Source organism: Lepidochelys kempii, chromosome 6 (genome assembly GCF_965140285.1).
Source record: "Lepidochelys kempii isolate rLepKem1 chromosome 6, rLepKem1.hap1, whole genome shotgun sequence".
Lineage (NCBI taxonomy): Eukaryota > Metazoa > Chordata > Testudines > Cheloniidae > Lepidochelys > Lepidochelys kempii.
The window spans coordinates 130,840,385-130,855,702 of NC_136385.1; positions in this window are offsets into that span (position 1 = coordinate 130,840,385).

Below are 15,318 nucleotides of genomic sequence, written 5' to 3' on the forward strand. Positions count from 1 at the left end.
GCACCAGCTTCAGTGGTCCTCTCATCAGAGAGGTCGCAAACACTTCCCAGGGCTGTCCATGAAGACTGCCAGCAGAGGGACCAGAAACTTGGCTGGTATTTCAGCTAATACAAAGGGAGCTATCCATATTCATATCAGCTGAGGATCTGGCATGTTGTTTTCTGGTTTATCCTTCACACTAGATTGCTGTCAATCCTTTTGCTGTTTTGTTTTATAAAATCCAGACTGTTTTGCTCTCTGTAGATTGACTGTGCTCCTTTAAAAGTAAAACATGAGCCCTTCCCTTTATGTTTGCTACTTTTCCTCTAATTCATGACTGCTAAAACCAGACCAAAATACAACTGAAATCTGGAGGCCTGTTCTTCAGCACAGGAAAGCAGAAGTATCCTGGAAGCTGCTCCTAGCATCGTACGCTAAGCAGTCATAGCGTTGTGTGAACAGCAGCAGTCCGTGACGTTGGCTGTCGTAAGTAGTGAGAATAATGCGGAGAGAGAATTTGGAGAGGCTCTTAAAATGCCCATTCACATTCAAACGGTTTTGATCAAGATAGTTGGCAAAAAATGAGGGGTTTTTCTTTGTTGGGATTGTAAAGCAAAAATACAAACAGATTTGCACCTGCCAATTTTAAAATGCATTGAATGTTTATTAAAATGTTCTGGTTTAACAGCCCCAGACACCAAAGTCCTCTTGGTAGTTCCAGTGCAGTGTAAACACAAACTAAGTCACCTTCCCCCACTACCCTACACCTTTGTCTTAGCTTTGACCTGCAGAGGTCAACTCTTGGGGTGAGAGGATTTTCAATCCTTGCTTCTGGTCTGGGCGCAAAAGAGAACACCAGTTAGTGCGGATCTTCTTGTTCATTATTTACTTGAGAATAGACTGGACTTGTATTTGTGTTTCCAGTAAGCCACTGGAAAACCAACGAGATGGCAAAGACGTTGGGTTATTGTGCAGACGCAGGATACGCCTGAAGTGGGGGCTGAGCAGTGAAAGGTGCTGTATCTGATTACCCAATTTCCTGAGCCATCTAATCCTGTTTCTGGTGTATTTTTAAATGACTCATGAAAATGAATTGTACAAATGTCAACTCTGCAAAAATGTCAGTTCATATGTAATGTTTCTATTAAAGAAAAATGGAGGAAGGTGGGGAGCAAAGTTTGGATAATAAACTCCCCTTGACTTCAGTGAGAATGGCTACAAGAGCGTGTCCTGACTGAGCCTTCTTAGCATTCACCATTCGCTTTCTCCTTTTATACCCAGCAATGGCACCATAACCTGCATCTTTTCTAAAAAGCGTAGTTTGAACATGAAATCCTAAATAAAATGATCAAGTTATTTGATCTCACTATGCCAGCCCAGCTCTTCCCCTGCAGGCAGCTTTATCCAGGGACACCCGCTTTTCTCATGGGGAAACAAAAGAACATGGACTAAGTAGGGGCAAATTACTGCAGAATAAATTGCAAATACACTGCATCTCGCTACCTACAAAATTGACTCAAGCCAGCTAAATTAATTAGACTCTAAAGGCATGGAACTGCTCCTCATTAGAGCAGGTCGAAGAGGCTGTGTGTAGTGGGATAAAAATAGAAAATTTAGCTACCCTATGGTTAGAGGATAGGTTCTTTGCATTCAACCCGCTTTATATCAACCAAGCCTTTTTCAGAACAATTTTCAAATGCATATAAATTTGAAACCCACAATAATGCTCAAGCACAGAGGTCTCTCTCCTGAAATGTCCATTAGAGACCTTGGAAGAGGAACTGCTTGGTCAGCTGGATGTAAATTAAACTGCAGCTGAAAGTCCTCAAGCCATTAACGGGGCTTCTTACAGCCTTCCGTGTACACATGCAATTTCCCTCTCGCAACTCGATGGGCTTCTGTCACCACTTTGTTTCACCAGCCTTCCTCCAGTGAGTCCATTTGATTTGTAACAGAGTTGGTTAATCAAAATTCCATACTCTTTAAGCACCACCTATCAGCTAAAGCATTGCCTCATTCCTCACATTAAGGCCTTGTCTCTGCTACACAGTTCTGTGGACAAAAGTCAGGTTTGTCTGATGAAACCATGGTGATGTACACACAACAATGCTCCTCCTGCTGGTTTAACTCCCGTGCTACACCACCAACATAATAAAACCACCGTGATGAGCAGCAGAGAGCTTTTGGCGTCAAAGTTAGAGTGACGCACTGTCAGTGTAGACGCGGTTCTTGCTTATGTTGCCCTGCGCGGCATCCAGGAGGTTTCCCACAATGCCTATCATGATCACTCTGGTAAGCAGTTTCTACTCTATTTCCCTGCAGCCAGGTACATAGGCATGCACCCCTCCCACTTTAAAGCCCTGGGAATTTTTGAAATTCCACTTCCTGTTTGCTATGTGAGCTTTCTGCAGCAAATGCCCTCCCACCTGGAGCACGCCGGAGTTCTTGGATCTGCTGGGTCTGTGGAGAGAGGAGGCTGTGCCGTTGCAGTTCCAATCCAGCTGTAGGAACTTTCACACCTACACGCAGATTGCTCATGGCATCAGTGAGGAGGAGCACAAAAGGGACAGGCAGCAGTGCCGTGCTAAGATCAAGGAGCTGAAGCAGGCCTACCAGAAAGCAAGGGAGGCCAACTGTCACTCTGGTGAGGCACCAAAAACATGCTGCTTCTACAAGGAGCTTCATGCCATCCTCGGCAGCGACCCCACCTCCACCACCAAGAGTCCCATGGATACTTCACAGGGGCTGGAGGCGGCGGCCAGCAGAGTCAACCCCAAGGATGAAATGGTGAATGAGGAGGTCGAGTTGAAGGAGGATGTAGGACAGGCGACATTCTCGTTGGGTGGCATGCTGAGCCAGGACCTTGACTTCAGCGGGGTCTATCCAGCCCCGGCATTCCGGCTCTGGCGTGCCTGAAGCAGAAGATGGGAGTGCTGATTAGTACTCATTTTGCTTTAATCCTGCACGGTTACATGAGGTAGCTGTTACATGAGGTGTCCTTTAGTATGTTACATGGTGTATGTGGGAGAAGGGATTGTACGCCTGCTCAGTGGGGGGCCCTGCAGAAAAGTTTGTTCATGCACACCAAGATCTCCTGGGAATCCTCCATAGAGATCTGTAGGAAACTTTTCTGCAGATACTCTGCAAGCCCTCTGCTGAAGGTTCCTTGGCAGAGCTGCTTTGTTTCTTCCCCCATGGTAGGAAACTTTGCCACCCCAATTGGCAATTACTTCTGGAAGAACTGAAGCAGCATATGGACCAGGTCTGAAGCATGCAGGAGATGCGCCCTTGCATCCTCGATTACTCACAGTAGTGAGATATTAGCTTAGATCACCCCTGCCTGTGGAAAACAGTCCCCTTCTGAAATCACCCAGACCCTTTGTCCTATCTTGCACAGCTCTTCTGCCCCCCCAGTCCAAACTCACCATGTTTAGTGCTCTGGCCAAGCTGCATGCTTGCCAAGGGAAAGTGAGAAAGAGGTGTATGTAACTTTTATTATTCAAACCTGTGAGTGCACCCACAATACTGACTCTGTGAATTGTTTCTTTTACTTCTGCAGATGTGCCCCTGAAGGCCAGGCTCCAGCAAACCAGCAGAGCGCCTCCGTCAGATAAGGAGATGAACGAGGAGTCAGGAGGGCACATTTTGTGAAGTGCTGCAATCCTCAGATCAGGCCAATAGTGAGCACAGAACTCAGAGAGAGAATAAATGAAAAACTAGAAATGGATAGCTAGGAGAGGAGACTGGGCCAGGGGCTCATCATAGAGGGTCAGAACCAGGTGATAAAGCTCATGGAGGACCAAACAGAGATGCTGAGGTCCCTAACTGCACAGCTGGCAGAACACGTGCATGCTCGACTCCCCCTGCAGCCCATGCCCCTTTGCCTTCCTTGCCCTCCCCAAACACATTCCTGACCCATTCTTGCACTCCACCTCTGGGGCCATTTTCCATAACAACAGCTGGACTTACAGCTGTGAGATCCTCACTTCAGAGAGTGCTGCTCACTGTCATGTCCCTCGTAAGAAATGTTAATCTGTGTATTGCTGTTTAATAAAAATTTAGTCTTACCAAGACAGTGATTCTTTATTTGTGACCTTCATAGGGCAGTTGCAACAGATACATTCATACAAATTGGCAAATCAGCACATTTGCAGACTACAATTAACGCTCAGGCAGGAATCGTTACAGGGGTCATTCAATGTGTCAAGTAAACAATGGCTGGCTCAATTCATTACAGAAAGACACATTACTGGGGCTCATTGTCAAAATTCTGCTTAAAAGCCTTCCTGATTCAAATAGCCCCCTGTTGAGACTCTCTCATCGCCCTAGTGTCTGACTGCTCAAAATCAGCTGCCAGGTGATCCAGCGCAGCACTGCTTCCCCAGGGAAACTTTTCCCCCACTTTGGCTTCACAAATGTTATAGACAGCACAGCAGGCTGCTATGACCATGAGAATATTTTCCTTTTTGAGGTCTAACCTGCCAAAAAGGTAGCTCCAGCGACCCTTTAATCTGCCCAGCACACATTCTACAGTCATTCTGCCCCTGTTGAGCCAGTTGTTGAATCACTCCTTGCTGCCGACAAGGTTTCCAGAGTACGACTTCATGAGCCACAGCAGTAAGGGGTAGGCTGGGTCTCCCAGGATCACTATGGGCATTTCCGCATCCCCTGTTGGAATCTTCTGGTCTGGAAATAAGATGCCTGCATGCAGCTTTCTGTACAGGCCAGTGTTCCTGAAGAGCCATGCGTCATGCACCTTCCTTGACCATCCCAAGTTGATGTCAGTGAAACGACCTCAGTGATCTACCAGCACCTGCAATACCATAGAGAAGTCACCCTTTCAGTTGATGTACTCTCTCATGAGATGGTGTGGGGCCAAAATGGGCATATGCCTGCCATTTATCACCCCATCGCAGTTAGGGAATCCCATTGCTGCAAAACCATCCGCTATTTCCTGCACATTGCTTGGCATCACAGTCCTTCGTAGCAGGAGGTGATTAATGGCCCTCCACGCTTGCATCACTGCAACCCACATGGTGGCCTTCAAACTCCAGACTGATTTGCGACTGACCAGTAGCAATCTGGAGTTGCCAGCTTCCACACAGCGATTGCCACATGGTTTTCCACTGTTAGCACAGCTCTCATTTTTGTGTCCTTGCGCTGCAGGATCAGAGCAAACTCTGTACAGAGTTCAAGGAAGGTGGTTTTGTGCCCTTTAAAGTTCTGTTGCCACTTTGCATCATCCCATACCTGCATCATAATCCAATCCCACCACTCGGTGCTTGTTTCCTGAGCCCAATCGCGATGGTCCACCATGTGCAGCTGCTCCATGCATGCCAACATCAATCTTGAATTGTTTCCATGGCACCCAGCTGGGCAGGTACCACAAATTCCTAGCTCATGAAACACTGCAGCATCGGCTGCGTTGTGTTCATAATGTTTATCACAAGACTGGTGAGCAATTCAGGATCTATGCTTTCAGGCAGAGATGGCAGGTGCAAAGTTTACAGGGGCAGTTGAAAAATGGTGCAAAGTACAGTTTGAAGCCCTGGGAACTATGGGGCGGAGAAAACTGCATCATAGGATCCACCCACATTGTTAGTATATAGGTCTGTTTGTCCTTTTTGATACTCTTATACCAAAATGTGTAAACAAAGTCAAACCCAAAATTCTATCCCAGGCTAACAAAGACACTGTGATGTTGCTTCTGCCTAGTCAGCTGGATTTGTTAGTACAATGGGAACAGATTAGAGCCGTGAAAGTGTTACTCAGAGCACACTTTAAGATTGCCTCAACCTCTATCTCAAGGCAAAGTCAAGCAACCAGTCGGGAGGGGCAAAGGGACTTTGTGGGAAGGTATAAAATACTAAAAGACCAAAGAAATGTCCATCCCTGACTGGAGCACAACCTCAATCCTTACTCCTCCCGTGGGGGACAAAGAGGTGGGATGAAGACCCCAGACCCAAAATGGAACAAGACCCTAAGTTGTAAGGGAAGGGACTGTGGGCCTGCATTTCAGGTATAATTGTGCCTCCTCAGGAGGGGGGGACGGGACACTGGGAAACAAGGCTCTGCAGCATCAGAATTATGAACACGCTTGCTGGAAACTAATCCCAATAAACATTGCATTGTCTACACTTTGGACTTCTGCTCTCTGTCTGTGTGACAAGAACTAGGGGAGAGGGTGAAGGGAAAGCCCTCTAACACACATGATGCACTGCAATCATTCCCAGAACTCCTCATGGGTGAAGGTGGTGATTTGCACCATAGGATAGATACCCACAGTGCACTGTTCTCTCTGTCAGAGCTAGAGCACCAAGTGTGGACGCTCTCCGCCGACACAAGGAGTGTTGTGTGAACATGCACAAGTGATGTAATTACAGTGGTTTATGATCGTTGTCGATGTAACTTAAGTTAACTTAACTCTGTAGTGTAGACATGGCCTTATCCTTACGTCTCTTATTTCTTAAGCTCTGTAAAATCCCAGTTTTGTAGTGAAAGTCCTGGCCCGGCACACAGTTAAGATTCTTCTCTCCCTTAAAGATGAAGGCCAATTTAGCTGTATTTTAGGAAGGCTCATCTGAACTTTTTTCTAATTTAAAAGGACTGTTGTACACCACCTTTAAAGGGAATCCCTTTCCCTCAGACTAATGGGTTCTCAGTTTTGAATTAGAAAAAGCATTTGATTTGATAGACTAGGGCTCTCTCTTTGCTGTTGTGAGAAACAGAGCTTCAGCTGGACTCATACTTGTGGGCAACTCCTAAGAGCAATAACAAAGCTAGGCAGCAATTTCTTAATCCTTTTCCCCGGGATGGAACACATAAAATATACCCCCATAACCTGTTCCATTCACCACTGCAGTACAAAAACATTCACCTCAGTAGTACAGGAAGAATTAGAATGTGACAAATTAATAATCTGCTGTCACTTTATGCAGATGAGATCACGAACCCCCAAATCATGAACCCGTGGCATTTCCTCCCTCACGTGTAGGACATTCTTTTTGAGTTTGCTATCATCTCTGGGCAAAAACTCACCTGGGATGATCCCACTGACCCCAATTTTGCCATCTGACAGCCCCAATTAGTATCCACTGACTCGAATGTTTAGCGAAAGCAAGTCCAGTCATTCGGAAAGTGTCCTAAGGACCCTCACATTCTGGACTCCAGTCCCACATTAATTGATTAGCCAAGTGAAGGCCAACAGAAAAGGGGAGGATAGCCAGTTTCCTTCCACCTGAGGCTGGCAAACAAATTCAGAGCATATCCAATTCAACAGCAGGGTTCTGGAAGCCTTCTTCCTTCATGTATCACAAGGTGGCCTAAAGTCACTTACCATGCAAAGACTTGAATCATATCCCCAAATCATAGAATATTAGGGTTGGAAGGGACCTCAGGAGATCATCCTGTCCAACCCCCTGCTCAAAGCAAGACCAATCCCCAATTTTTGCCCCAGATCCCTAAATGGCCCCCTCAAGGATTGAACTCACAATCCTGGGTTTAGCAGGCCAATGCTCAAACCACGGAGCTACCCCTCCCCCCAGTCAGGGTTGCCGCTCAGGCTGTCCGCACCCAGATCTCCCCACCTGCTGGGAAAGGCAGGTGATGGCAGCTGGCACCACAGCACGATTCCCCCACTCTACAAACCTTGCAGAGGGCATTCTGTGACTGAGCGCGCGGCACAGGAAGGGAATGGAAGCCAAAGGAGAAGGAGGCTGACCAATGGTATGTTTCGGCAGGTTGGGGATGAATGTGCATCATCCCTCTCCAATGCTGTGGAAACTTCCCTGAAATAATAAAACCACCAGGGGCTGAATTTACGGCAACCAGATGACCCAATTTTATAAGCAGGGTCCTGATATTCGGGACTTTTTCTTATATGGGTGCCTATTACCTGCCACCCCCCCGTACAGATTTTTCACACTTGCTATCTGGTCATCCTTGCTGAACTTTGCATGGAGACCTCCCCTGTCCCCCATAGCTGTTGGGAGGAGGGGCTTGGGGACCAGAGCCACCATGGAGGCATTGCCTCTGCAGAGCTCCTGGGGTCCATTGGGATTGAAGGCACGCTCCACACCATGTTCCACAGGGTGGCAAAGCCCAGCCTGCTTGATGGGACAATGTGGGGACCTCTTTGCAGAGATTTGCCATGAGCACAACTGATCCAGGCCAACGTTATTGTCTTGCTTCCCAGCTGTATCACTGGGATCCCTGGGTTAGCAAAAATCCAACTCCAGAGGAGAACACTAGAGTGAATAACACCTGAGTCGGATTTTTAATAAAACACAATGTATATTTATCTCAGTGTCTCTGGGCAAATGCTTTATGTACCATAGGATGAGTCATACACAGAGTCATACACAGAGGCATCCAAGGGGGGAATGTCCCCATTGCTTTCCAGAACACTACAGTCAAAAGCGCAAAGGAACTGAGGCAAGACAGGAGAAGTGCCAGCCCAGTTACAGGTGAGAGCTTTTTGAGATCAACTTACACATAAACTTTAATAGTAAATTAAGGGTTTTTTCATTTTTCTAACATGGCATCTTATTCATATCTCTAAGAGAAACATTTGTTGTGTAATAGCACAACCCCAGAGAGAAATGGTTGCAAAATTGAGTATTCAGAAAAGGAATCAGAGTCCTGTGGGTGGGGAATACCTTATTCCCCCCAACTCACTGAGCATAAGACTATTATTTCAACAATGTATAATCCTGGTGCATATTTTGAAATTCAGTGTGTTAAAAAGTTTATGACGCAATGAACCAAAGTGATTGAAATATAGGGTGAACATTGGCCCTCCTGACAAGAGATCTGTGGAAAAACATGATGTAGTTGGCAGTTCTAATGAAAAAAACACCATCACTGATTACTTTTAATGTGTTACATAGAAGCAAATTAGCTTAAAGAGAGTGCTTCCCTCTCTCATAGGTTTTCTTCTGATGCTGGTTCTTTGTACCATATGTTTTGGTTTTGCTCCAAATTGACCATCATCTAGTCTGAACTCACCAACGCGCTATGAAAAGGTCACCCATAACCAGTTTCCTTTCAGTTCTATCTTCTGAGTATTTCATACATTACAGAAATGACTTTATTGTTAACAAATTCTCAGGCAAATGTATCACTCGAACTTTGCTCATATAGCAACGGAGACAAGTGAAAATTGAAGAGACTGCCACAAATGCCTTGTGGAAATGTTAAAGCTGATTTCTTTGGAGCCAAAACTCGTGCATGCCTCAGATCTTCTGACTGTTCTCCCACAAAGGAGAAATACGGAAAAGGAGACAACCAGAAATGTGAAGTATATTGACTTGTATTTTACAACTCCCACCACAAAAGATAATTGAAGAAATGTCTATTACATTGAGTTGCAGTGTTGAAGCCGTGTTGGTTCCAGGATATGAAAGAGAGAAGATGGGTGAGATAATATTTTTTATTGGCCCAACTTCAGTTGGGGGAAGGGCCAAGTTTTCGAGCTACCCGGAGCTCTTCTTTGGGCCTAGGGAAGGAAGCAAAGTGTCTGAGCTAAATACAAATTGGAACAGATTGTCAAGCAGAAGGAAGTGGTCACTTGAAGTGAGTGATTGGGAGTTAGATCGTTATGCATAAAGGGGTTTGAAGTGTGCAACTAAGGGTAGCAGGCAGTGTGCTGTGTTACTAATTGTTGTAATGGGCCATAAAACCATCACTAGAATGTGTTAAATTCATAACTCTATTAGACACCAAAAACCATGTATTTAAACAGATTTTAAGGTCCTAGGCTTGCCTTTCAAGGTGTGGTGCAGTTTGAGTTTGTTGTTGCCTACCACCTCACACTAGAACCCATACAGAGCATCATCAAACAGTTATGACCCATATATGATGGGGACCACATCCTGAAATAAATCTTTCCCCTGGTCTTCTGCCCTTCAAACAATTCCCCAGTCTCACCAAGCTCATTATCAGAAGCAAGTTTCCCACAGACCAGCACACACCAACTCAAAGCAGCCCCAGACTCTGCCAGAACAACAGATGCAAAACCCAGCAGACATATCTCCACGGCTACAATGATCAGTACCCATCATAACACATCTTTCAAGATCTGTGGGTCCTACACAGGCACTATGCTCTCGAATGAACTCATACAGAATAATGATAAAAAGCAACAACAACAACAACAAAATTACCTGTGAACGAACACTCTTCACAAAGGGATCACTCTGTATCTGATCTTGCAATTCTTGTCCTCAATGGAAACCTGCGCAACACCTTCAAAAGGCACTTAGGGTATGTCTACACTGCCATAAAACACCCCCAGAAGGCCCACGTCAGCTGACTACAGTTTGTGAGGCTCAGCTGCAGGGATATACAATTGCAGCGTAGCTGTCTCCATCCTTAGAGGTTTTTAAGACCTGGCTTGACAAAGCCCTGGCTGGGATGATTTAGCTGGGGTTAATCCTGCTTTGAGCAGGGTTGGACTAGATGACCTCCTGAGGTCTCTTCCAACCCTGATATTCTATGATTCTGTCCAGGCTCGTGCAATTTTATAGCCACGAGCCCCAGTCTGAGCCAGCTGATGCGGGCCAGAGCCAGGTGTTTCATTGCAGACACACCCTTTAATTCATAACTCTGCTGGACACCCAAAACCACGGACTTCACAGAGGCACTGGTTTTATAGTTCATTACAACAATTTGTAACACACCGCACTGCCTGCTACTCTTAATTGAACATTTAAACCCTTTATGATGATAATCTAACCCCCAATTGCTCACTTCAAGTGACTGTCTCTTTCTTTTTACCCATCTGTCTCAACTTGTATTTAGCTCAGACACTCTGATTCCTTTCCCAGACTTGAAGAGGAGCTTGGTGTAATTTGAAAGTTTGTACTTCCACCAACAGAGGTCCAATAAAAGGTATGTCGACGTAATAGACAAGGAAGGTGATGTCATAAGGGTTAGCAGCTTCAGTACCTTCTCAGGAAAGATCATCTGTGTGTCAGCATTCACATTACTCTGTGGGTGGGTGGGGGTGCATTTGTATATATGTAATTGAAGTTAGTGAAAGTATATCAAGTGAATAGTGTGATTTAAGCAGCTCAATTACTGTATATACCCTAAACATAATCTCTTATTTTATTGGAACACCCACTGTAGATATCTTTTTGTTGTTGTTACTGTTAAATTGCAAACTGGTCTCACTTCTATCCCCAGAGTATAAGTTTGTTATGTGCACAGACTATTTTACCCCCCCAAAATGTTTCTCTATATTTTTGTTACCCACTCTATTGCTAGTAATTTAAAATAATATGTATATGTGTGTGTGTATAATATATGTGTGTATAATATGTGTGTGTGTGTGTGTATTCCTAGCAATATATGTATGTGCCTCTGTCCTTTTTCTCTTCTAGCCCAAAATCCAATAAAAAAAAGAACATGTGGGTCGGGGAAATAGTTTCAGGAACTGGCTTGTGTCACAGTTTCATGGTAGCTGCAGGCCCATTCCCCCTCTATGGTCCACCAGGGACACTCTCTTTAAGCTTTCAGCTCCCAGCCATCCTCTTTCTTGGGCAGAGACCCACATCTCAATCTCTCCTGACCAAGAATTTTAAGGTTGCACAGATCCCTGCCTTACACTGTGATCTCCCCAGCAAGACAGACTGATCAGAAGACCAATGGTTGTGCTTTCCTTTTTCTCTGCAGGCCATGACCAGTGGATTGTCCGCAGTTATAATTTACCACACAGCTCTTTATAAGCAAGCACATTCATTCTGAAGGTAAAAGCATCACAGAGGAAACATATTAAAACAATAAAAATACCTACATGCATGCTAAAACGCTTACCAAAAATCACCCCCAACTCCAATCTCAGATTCAGGTAGGTGTCAGTCTTTCAAAAAATCCTGCTGTGCTTTCCCAGTGGTTACAAGTTCATATCGGTCTTTAGATCAGGTACCAGAACAAAGCCTGAGCCACTCAGCCATTTCTTTTAGCTGCTCGGGTCTTTGAGCTTGGCCTTCTGACTAATGTCATCGACAATCACCTTTTCCTCAAGGCATAACTTCAAAAGGCTGGGTTTTTCCATAACTGGAGCTGGGGACTTTACACCAGGGGTTCTCAAACTGGGGGTCAGGACCCCTCAGGGGGTCACGAGGTTATTACATGGGGGGTTGTGAGCTGTCAGCCTCCACCACAAACCCTGTCTTGCCTCCTGCATTAATAATGGTGTTAAAAATATTTAAAAGTGCTTTTCATTTATAAGGGGGGTCGCACTCAGAGGCTTGCTATGTGAAAGGGGTCACCAGTACAAAAGTTGAAAACCACTGCTTTACACTAACCACTCCCTGGGAATTCCCCAGGAAATCCGCTTAACACCTGTTGTCCCAAAAGTCCATACTTGTCTGGAACATTTTCACTGTAGTCTTTTGAACTCCTAAGCCTCATATCTGAGAGCTTACATACAATCCCGGCACACAATGACACATAAACTTAATACAATAAAGTCCTCCAAGGATATTGCAGGAAATTGCCCTATCTGTCACAATATGGTTGATAGGCAGATGCTCCTGTCCAGTTACACTCCTGTCCAGTTATACTTACCTGCTATTGTAAGGCCTGTTGTCTCCTCGCAACTGGTTAGGATAAACTTCCTCCAGTCCTTGAATTGCTCTATATTGGGTGGTTTTTAGTGCACCAGTGTGAACTTTTCTTTAGCTTCCTAAAGAGACCAAGCCCTCATCTCTTTTGTGAGGGTTGACAAGAAGAGAAAACCAGGAAATGTCCTGGGCTGTTGAAGTCTTTCCCCTTTCTGCACGGTGCCAGTAGATTACTGAGGATTTAACCATGCCATAGAAAGAGCTGAGGGCTGATTTCCATTTTGTGAGCTGTCATATCACTTTGAAATAGAACATCACTAATTCCTGGGAAAAGAACCCATGCAGAGATCTGTCAGCTCAATGCCAACCATACAAAATTAAAACCAAGCCATTGTCTGGACATTGGTCTCTCCGTGAGGGGAAGTGTGAGTGAGAGAGTCTGACTGGCAACCACAAAATCCAGAAAAGTGTGCCACATGTTACTGAATTTCTGCCTGTGCATCTCTTTGCTACATAGTTCATGTCAGGGATCATAGTGGATAGGGTACTGGGCTAGGACTCAGAACACCTCTGCCACTGACCTGATATGTGACCTTGGGCAATTCCCTTCACCTTTATTTTCTGCTCTCCCATTGCCCCACTTTCTATTTAGACGGCAAGCTATTCACAAGTATCAGGGCCAAAATGTAGGCTGGTGGGTCTAGTGGTTGAAGCAGAGTCAGAGTCTCAAGCCAAGGGTCAGAATCAGGATTTGGGCCAAGGATAGGAGCTGGGGGTCAGAGCATCAAGCACAGGGTCAGAGCCCAGGGACAAGGATCAGGAACAAGACAGGAACCAGGAATTGGTCAGAAAGGCAGACAAGAAAGCAGGGTCCAATGTAACAGCCAGGTAGAGCCCAGTAGTGTGGATAAATTCTAGTGACTCTCTTTGGGTTTAAATAGGAAGTCCTGACCAATCAGAGTTCACAGATTTCCCCCAGTCAGGCCCAGTGAAGCACTCCCTGAAGTAACTTCAGGTTTCATGGTCTCTCCAATTCAGTTGGCTTGTACTGAGCTGCTGAGTGGGAGCCTGGCTCCAGATTCAAGACCTGTGGGGATCATAACAGCTCCTCCTCCCCTAGGGGTGTTCTTGGGGCATGCTGGACCAGATTCCTTGGGGTGGTTTGGTGGAATGCCTTGAGTAAAGCGTAAGAACAGCCATACTGGGTCAGACCAATGGTCCAGCTAACCCAGTATCCTGTCTTCTGACAGTGGCCAATTCCAGGTACTTCAGGGGGAATGAACAGAACAGACAGTCCCTGAGTGATCCATTCCCTGTTGTAAATTCCCACTTTATGGCAATCAGAGTCTAGGGACACCCAGAGCTTGGGGTTGCATCTCTTTTCATCTTGGCTAATAGCCTTTGATGGATCTATCTTCCATGACCTTGTGTAATTCTTTTTTGAACCCTGTTATAGAGCAGGGGGCGTGAATGTTTTCTGCCAGTTCCCAAGTACATTCTAGTAGTCCATACCACTCCCAGTGGATCAGGTACCAGAATTTGCCCCATTTAATCTTGGAATTCAGGAGCTCATGGACAATGTACAGTTCAAGACTTTGCACATGTACCAGGGGGGGAGGTGGTTGATTCTGATGAGAGAAGGGGTTTTCTGTGTATTGTTTTAGCAATGAAATGTGGAAATCAGGATGGACTAAGGCAGGAAGAGCTCAAAGGTGACTGGGTTGATCTGTTGTCTGATTCAATAGGGACCCAGGTGATCCAGTTTGTGAGATGGTCTACCCATATAATGAGGTTCTGCTGAGATCCGCACCTTATCACCCAGGGGGACCTGGTTCATGACCTGAGGCTGCAGGCCTTTTATAATCCAGATTTGCTTTTTCAAGATGGTTCCTCAGTATCGCCTGAGTCTGATGGATTTGTTGAACCCAATCCAATCCTGCTGGGTTGGAGGAGGATGCAGGTAACTCTGTGTGGACCAGTGGATGGAACCCATAGTTTGCAAAGAAACGGCTTTGGTCTGTGAAACCATGATCTGCACTGTTGTATGCAAATTCTGCATAGGGTAATAGTGAAGATCAAGAATCCAAATGGTATTTTGTGTAGCAGTATAGATTTGGTTTACTCTCTCTGTTTGGCTGGTGCTCTAAGGATGGAATGCAGCGGAGAGGCAAGTGTGGAACCCCAAAATTTATAGTGCCTCCCACCAGAACTGATAGATGAATTGCAGACCATGTTCGGAGATAATGTGATTTGGAAGACCAAGGAGATGGGCAACATTGGTTATCCATAACTGGATTGTTTCTTTGGATGAGGGTCGGAAGGCACAGAGAAAAAAATGGGCCATTTTGGTAAGGTGGTTTACAACTGTCAGGATCATTGCAAACCTGCTGGACTCTGGCAATTCTACTATAACATTTAATGCAATAGTCACCAAGACCTAGGCTTCCAGGGGTGGAAGGAGGCCAAAGAGTTTACTTTATGGTGTCTTGGCACGTGTGCTCACATTACAGGAAGCAACAAACAGCTGTATTGTAGAATGCATTTAGGGCAATCAGAAAAAGCGAGATACCAAACATTGAGTTTTGAAGCACCCCAGACATCCTGCTAGCAGGACGTCATGGCAAAGTTGTAGCATCGTCACATCAGAGGAACCGGGGGAATGTAGATACGGCCCTTCAAAATGTGACTTCCCCCTCAGTGTCATGTGTTTATTGCAGCTAACTCATGGGGAGGTATTCCTGAAGCCGAGGCAGAATGGATTAAAGAAAAT